We start from the raw sequence: 7618 nt of genomic DNA on the forward strand, positions 1-7618 counted from the left end.
CGGAGAGAACCTGTGGCGCGGCCCGCGAACATCCACATCACCCTGGCGGTTCAGGCCTGGCGAGCGGCGCCATTCGCATGCCAGGCGATGAGCCACCGGTCACGGGCTCCAAAGACAGAGCCCCCCCCCCCCCCCGCAGGCGACGCTGGGCCCTTCAGGGGTGCCGCCGTCCTACTAGGCGGCGGCACGGCGACCTCCAAGACACCAACACCGGCGCCCAAGGCGCGCTCCTCTCAGGTTGTGCGTGACGAGCAGTGTCTCCCTGCCGGAGATCCTGCACGCCGCCCTGGGAAGAGTCCCGTGCGCCCATCCCATGAAGAGGAGGGCCAGCGTGCACACCAGGGTGCTGACGGAGGTGGCGAGCAGCCATGGAACCGCGACACAGCTCCTTCTAACATGGTTAGGAGTCGAGGCGCATCGCGGTCCACCCAGCTTTCGCCGCCACCGACGCCAGCAGAAGCCCTAGCGCGCGCACAGCTGCTCCTTGATTTTCCTCCCACCGTGGAGAAGATTGACGAATGGAGGGCCACCGTCCGGAGCCTTATTGGCATCGCCAACAACGGCGGGCCGCGGCCGGTGGAACCTGTCGGCCGTCGCTCCGCTGGGCTGCCACGTGCTAGCGGAGACCAGGCCGAAGGCAACGCGGCCATGGTGTATTCCTCGCCTCCATCTCGACTGCCCCGGGCATCGGCCCGCCGCGGCAACGCTCATAATGATATCTCCATCGCGTCGTCCGACCCGCGAACCAACTACAATCGAGCACCGACGCGACGCGCGTCACAAGTCGGACAGGCGGGCTGGACCCGCTGCAGACCACCCAGCGTCGGGAGGCTACGGTGGCCTACCTTACGAGGTGGGTTGTCCGGCCTTCACCCGTGAGCTACGGTAGTTCCAGTTGCCCTCCCACCGTACATTCAAACCTGATGTTGGCGAGAAGTTCAATGGCACGACCCACCCGTCAGAGTTCCTCAGCATCTACACCATCGCGATACAAGCTGCTGGGGCCCGCGACGATAAGGTGCTTGCCAACTACTTCCCGTTGGCGCTCAAGCCTAATGTCATATCATGTCTAATGCACTTGCCGGTGGATTCCATCTCTTCTTGGGCGGATCTGTGCCATGAGTTTGTTGGTGCCTTTACTGGAGGTCACCAAGCTCATGGCCAGGCGAGTGACTTACACATCATCCCCCAGAAGGAAGGATTAAACCTGCGCAAGTACATCCAAACGTTTAGCCGGGTGCAATACAACATCCCCGATGTTCATCCTGCTGCCGTGATCAGTGCGTTCCATCACAACGTGCTCAATCGCAAGATGCGTGAAGAACTGGCGATGAACAAGGTTAAGGATGTGGCCGAACTCTATGTTCTGGCCGATCGGTGCGCTCGTGCCGAGGAAGGAAGGAAGTACCCCGGCGAAGATGCTGGTGTGGAAACCGACTCCACCGGTGATACCGCCACCCCAGCAAAGAAATGCCGACGCCGTAATAGGAAGCGCAAGGCCAAGTCCGTGCTTGCCGTTGAGGGATCTGACGACACCGGAACCACCAAGAAGACCAAGGCAAGCGATCCTGGCAAGGAGGTTGCCGGGCGTGACTCTTGCCGGGCCTTAGCGGCTACTGATAAGCCAGGAGGCTCCGACAAGCAGTAATGCAAGATCCACCACACCAAGGGCTACGATCTCCAAAACCGCCGGCAGGTAGAGCTGCTCGCCGAGAAGCAGAAAGCCGAGTATGAGCGGCGGGACAAGGAGAAAGGCCCAGACGGTGCCGAGGGATCCGGCAAGAAACATGGCGGCCAGGGAGGCCACCGCGGCAAGGATAATCAGCAAGAGAGGCCCGCCCGGGGCTGCGACAAGAAGCAAGAAGATGATGATCATGACGAGGACGAAGAGTCCGGCGACCACGAGTTTCTGAAAGCCACGGAGGCCATGTGCGTCGATGGTGGCGCCTCGCTACATACGTCTCACCGCCAACTCAAGCAGTGGGCGCGTGTGGCCGCGGCGGTGGAACCATCATTCGATGCACGAAAGCCGCTGAAATGGTCCAGCACTCCCATCATCTTCGACACCGAGGACCACCCTGACCGCACCACCGCGGTCAGGTGCTTGCCGTTGTTGGTTTCTCGGATGATCCGCAACCTCAAGGTGACGAAGATGTTGGTCGACGGCGGGGCCGACCTGAATTTAATCTCACCCGTTGTGGTCAGAAGGCTGCAGATCCCTGATGAAGACCTCGAGGAGACGGGTACGTTCCAAGGGGTCAACCCGGGGAGGAGCCAGCCGAAGGGGAAGATCATGCTGCCCGTGACGTTCGGAGGCAAGCTGAACCACATGACGGAGAGGATTGTCTTCGACGTGGCCGAGATCTCCTTGCCTTACAACGGGATCCTTGGCCGCCCGGCGCTAGCCAAGTTCATGGCGGCTTCACACTACGCCTACAACATGCTGAAGATGCCCGGGCCGATGAACATCATCACCGTCCTCTGACAAGAAAGATGCACTGATCTGCGCCGACCAACTCTACTGGGAAGCAGTTGCAGCGGCTGCCGCTAAGGCGCCCGCTCCTGTCGACGGGGCCCCGGAGGAGGAGAAGACCGGCAAGATCCCTCGCACCCACTCCAGCAAGCGCACCTCTTCGGGGTGCCGCGCTTCCGTTGAGAACGTGCCAGAGAGTTCAGCCGGCAAGAGCAAGAAGTCCAGGGCTGCACCACCAGAGACTAAGAAGGTGCCCGTCAAGGAGGATGGCACAGGGGGAGCATTCACCATAAGCTCCACCCTTGATGGCAAATAGGAAAGCGAGCTCGTCACCTTCCCACGGGCGAATGTCGATGTGTTTGCATGGCAAGCCTCCGACATCCCCGGAGTTCCCAGGGAGGTGATTGAGCACCACCTTGTTGTCTGTCCTCACCCGCGGCCCGTCAAACAGAAGGTCAGGAAGCAAGCCCTGGAAAGACAAGAGTTCATTACGGAGGAAATCAGAAAGCTAGAAGCGGCAGGCCTGGTTAGGGGAGTACTCCATCCGACGTGGTTGGCCAATCCGGTAATGGTGCGCAAGGCAAACGGGGAGTGGAGGCTGTGTATTGATTACACAGACATCAATAAGGCCTGCCCAAAAAATCCCTTCCCGTTACCGCGCATCGACCAGATTGTTGACTCCACGGCTGGATGTGACCTGTTATCATTCCTTGACGCCTACTCAGGATACCACCAGATCTTCATGGAGAAAGAAGACGAGGATAAGACAGCATTCATCACCCCATGTGGTACATACTGCTTTTTACGAATGCCCTTTGGGTTGAAGAGTGCTGGCTCGACCTTTGCAAGAGCAGTCCAAATAGGTTTTGAACCCCAGCTACATAGAAATATGGAAGCTTATATGGACGACACAGTGGTCAAAACCAAGGACAAAGCAACGCTTGTGCAAGATCTGGAGGAGACATTCCGGAACCTGCGGAAGATCAACCTCAAACTGAACCCTGAGAAGTGTGTCTTTGGCGTCCCGTCCGGCAAGCTTCTCGGGTTCTTTGTGTCCCAGCATAGGATTGAAGCAAACCCAGATAAGATCAAGGCCATCGAGTAGATTGAGGCGCCTAAGCGGATCAAGGACGTGCGTTGGCTCACTGGCTGCGTTGATGCCATGAGCCGATTCATCTCCAAGTCCGCGGAGCGTGCCCTACCTTTCTTCAAAATCTTGAAGAAAGCAGGGATAGTGGAGTGGACCCCGAAAGCCAAGGCAGCGCTGCAAGATTTGAAGAAATACCTCTCTTCTACCCCAGTGCTGGTTGCGCCCAAACCACAACAACTGTTGCTGCTTTACCTAGCGGCAACGAATCAAGTGGTTAGCGCTACACTGGTGGCGCAAAGGGAGGTCGACGAGTAGGCAGTGACATCGGCATAGCCAACAGAAGGCAAACCAAAACCCTCTCTGGCAGGGCTCGATCCTGGCGAGATCAAGTCCCCGGCAGGGGCCGGTGCCAGCACGGCAGGACCCACACGATCGGGTGAAGAGGCGGAGAAAAAGAAAATGGTGCAGCACCCAGTGTACTTCGTCAGCTCCCTCTTGCAGGGGGCTAGGTCGAGGTACTCAGGTGTGCAAAAGCTACTCTTCGGCCTCCTTATGGCCTCGAGGAAGATGCGCCACTACTTCCAAGCGCATGAGATCATGGTAGTCACCCGCCTCCCATTGCAATGGATACTACACAACCCAGATGCGACGGGGAGGATCGTGGAATGGGCCCTGGAGCTGTCCAGTTTTGATTTGAAGTTTGAAAGCACGTCGACGATTCAGAGCAGAGTCTTGGCGGAGTTTGTTGCGAAATGGACCTCGACGCCCGATGAAGAGGTACAGGAAACCACTCTCCCCCCCAACGAAGCGAGTTGCAACTGGGTCATGTACTTCGATGGTGCCTTCTCGCTGCAAGGCGTCGATGCTGGTGTGCTGCTTGTCGCACCCACCAGATAGCACCTCAAGTACGTCGTCCAGATGCATTTCCCCTGGGAGATGTCAACCAACAACACCACCGAGTATGAAGGTTTGCTTGCCGGTCACAGGATCGCGGCAGACCTCGGAGTTAAGAAGCTCATTGTCAGGGGCGATTCACAGCTCGTCCTCAGGCAGGTCAACAAAGATTATCAAAGCCCGTTGATGGAAGCTTACGTAGATGAGGTGAGGAAACTGGAGGAGTGCTTCAACGGTATACAAGTGGAACATGTCCCTCGAGCGGAGAACGACATCGCCGACTACCTATCGAAGCGCGCTGCCCTCAAGCTACCTGTGGAACCAAGTACTTTTGTGCTTCAGTTAACCTGACCATCTGTTGATCCATTGACCGGGCAGAGGAAGCGGAGGAAGCTAGGCCCCGGCAAGTACTTCCCCACTGAGCTCCCCGGAGCCGCTGGCGAGGATGTTTCTATGGACGCCGACCCTGGCGCAGGGCAACCGACTCCGGCAGGACCTCAGGTCATGGCCGTGGATCTGGCCGCTCCCACGGCAGAAGAAATGCCTTGGGTCCTTGCCGTCGAGCCACAGGCTCCGGCATGGGCACAGCACACCGTACGATTCCTTCAAAAAGGGAGGCTTCCTGAGGAGCAGGAAGAGGCAGAAAGAGTAGCCCGCCGATCTGCTCTGTACCAATTCGTTGATAGCGTATTGTACAGGAGAAGGCCAAACGAAGTGAAATTGATATGCATCTCCCGGGAGGAAGGACTAAAGCTGTTGGCAGAGATACATGGAGGCATATGTGGCTCCCACATAGGGTCGAGGGCCCTTGTCGTCAAGGCTTTCTGACAAGGTTTCTTCTGGCGCACTGCCCTCCCGGATGCAATGGCACTAGTAACCAAGTGTGAAGCATGCCAGTTCCATTCGAAGAAGCTTCATCAACCAGCTCAAGCCCTTCAAACTATCCCTCTCTCCTGGCCCTTCTCGGTATGGGGGCTCGACATCTTGGGCCCTCCCCCCGTGGAGTCGGGGGATTTGAGTACTTGTACGTTGCAATCGACAAGTTCACAAAGTGGCCGGAAGTGGAGGCAGTGAGGAAGGTGACAGCGCAGTCAGCCATCAAGTTCTTCAAGGGACTAATGTGCCGTTTTGGGGTACCCAACAGGATCATCACCGACAACGGCACACAGTTCACGAGCCACGCCTTCATGCAATATGTTGAAGATCTCGGTAGCAGAGTCTGTTTTGCTTCTGTGGCACATCCACGGAGCAACGGCCAAGCAGAGAGGGCAAATGCAGAAGTCCTGCGAGGCTAAAGGACGAAGACTTTTGACAGGCTACGCAAGAGTGGAAGGCACTGGATTGACGAGTTGCCGGCGATTCTTTGGTCGATCAGAACAACGCCAAATCGAGCCACCATCCAGACACCCTTTGCCCTGGTCTATGGGGCAGAGGTAGCTCTCCCCACTGAACTCATATACGGGTCACCTCGAGTGCTCTCTTATGATGAGCTTGAGCAAGAGTAATTGCGTCAAGATGACGCAACACTCCTTGAGGAAGATCGTCTCCAGGCGGCTGTGAGAGCAGCATGCTACTAGCAAGCTTTGCTCCGCTATCATAGCCACAAGGATCATGCCCGGAGCCTTGAGGAAGGCGACCTTGTTCTTCGGCACGTTCAGTCGGCCAAGAATTCTAACAAGTTGACGCCAAAGTGGGAAGGCCTTATCGGGTAACGCGATTCACCAGGCCCGGCACAGTCCGACTGGAGACCTAAGATGCCATTCCATTGAGCAACTCATGGAACATCGAGCATCTTCGCAAGTTTTACCCATAAGGCGCGGCTACCGGGCCTCCTGGCAAGCAACCCTTTTGTACAAGCCTTGGGGCAAGGCATGTAACCCTTTGTACAAAGCCAGTCGTAGACCTTGAGAAAAAATAAACGAAGCGCTGGTGCCCTAAGTTATAGCATGCATGCTAGGTTGAGTCTCTTCCTAGGTTAGGGTTGATAGTGCTTAGCGACGGCTAACCCCCAGCTTAGAGGTCGAGTGCGCATCTCTCTGTTCTTTACTGTCTTTCTTTGGTTCATAGGGCACGTAAGTATCCTTGCCGAGCTGTCCTGAAAGAAAAGGAATGGACCGGCGCCCGGGCCCCGGCAAGCCAGGGTTGCTGGGGGCTACAAGAACAAGGACCCTTCCGCGGCAAGCCAGAATTGCCGGGGGCTGCAAATCCAGATAAGTCTTTTATCCCCTATCATGCGTTTCGTTATGGACTGGGATGCGTGAAACCCCGTTCTATCTCTAAGCTACCGTGCTCCCCCTTTTCAGCACCCAAGGATTATTTCCTGGGTCTAGATCTGGTCGTAGCCGCGGCAGCAGAGGAGGAGAATGAGGGGCCTAAGCCCACCTCGACCTTGCCTCCGCCAAGAGCGTTGGAAAGGTCAAAGCGAGGTGGGAAGATGGCAAGGCCTATTGCCAGAAAAAAACCATTTATCTTAAGGATGACAAGGACTCACCCCTTGTCATGCGTTCCTCCCACGAACAGAAATCCCCAGCAAACATCCCTTTTTCATTAAAAAACATCCCGTACAGGAACAATCCAAATGAAATGAAAAACATGAAAAGGGGGATTACAAGTTCCAAAGCTAGCAAAGGCCCGAAGGCTTACAAGACTAAAAAGATATAAGGTGCCCGTAATCCCTTTCTTGTCCCTCTCCTCAGGAAATGGAACGAGAAGACAGAAGGGCAAAAGGTGCGCCTAAGCAAGCTACGAGTGGCAGAAGACACCAAGAGAACATCTCGGTGGCCGTCCATGGGCTCGATGGTGATGGCGGCGCCGGAGGCAGAGCTCGAAGACGAGGCGGCAGGACGCCAACGCGCGACGAAGGCGTCAATGTCCACGTACTCCGACTTGACGGCCTTACCGCTCGTCCTCTTCCTCTTCCGTAGCCTCCCTACGCCAGCCGCCCAAGGAGGCGACCCCAAGAAGTTCAAGGAGACGACAACATGGATGATGGGGTCGCCGGTGCCACTCGGTGTGGTGCCCGACGCCTAGCCGGACCCATCATCCAGCCGCCCGCTGCCCTCGTCGTTGCTACCATTGTCTTCCTCGCCACTCTCGCTCGAGGAGAACTCTTCATCGTCAGAGGAGCTCTCTACGCAGCACCTCACGCGGGTCCCGAAGTG

Source organism: Triticum aestivum, chromosome 3B, assembly GCF_018294505.1.
Source record: "Triticum aestivum cultivar Chinese Spring chromosome 3B, IWGSC CS RefSeq v2.1, whole genome shotgun sequence".
Lineage (NCBI taxonomy): Eukaryota > Viridiplantae > Streptophyta > Magnoliopsida > Poales > Poaceae > Triticum > Triticum aestivum.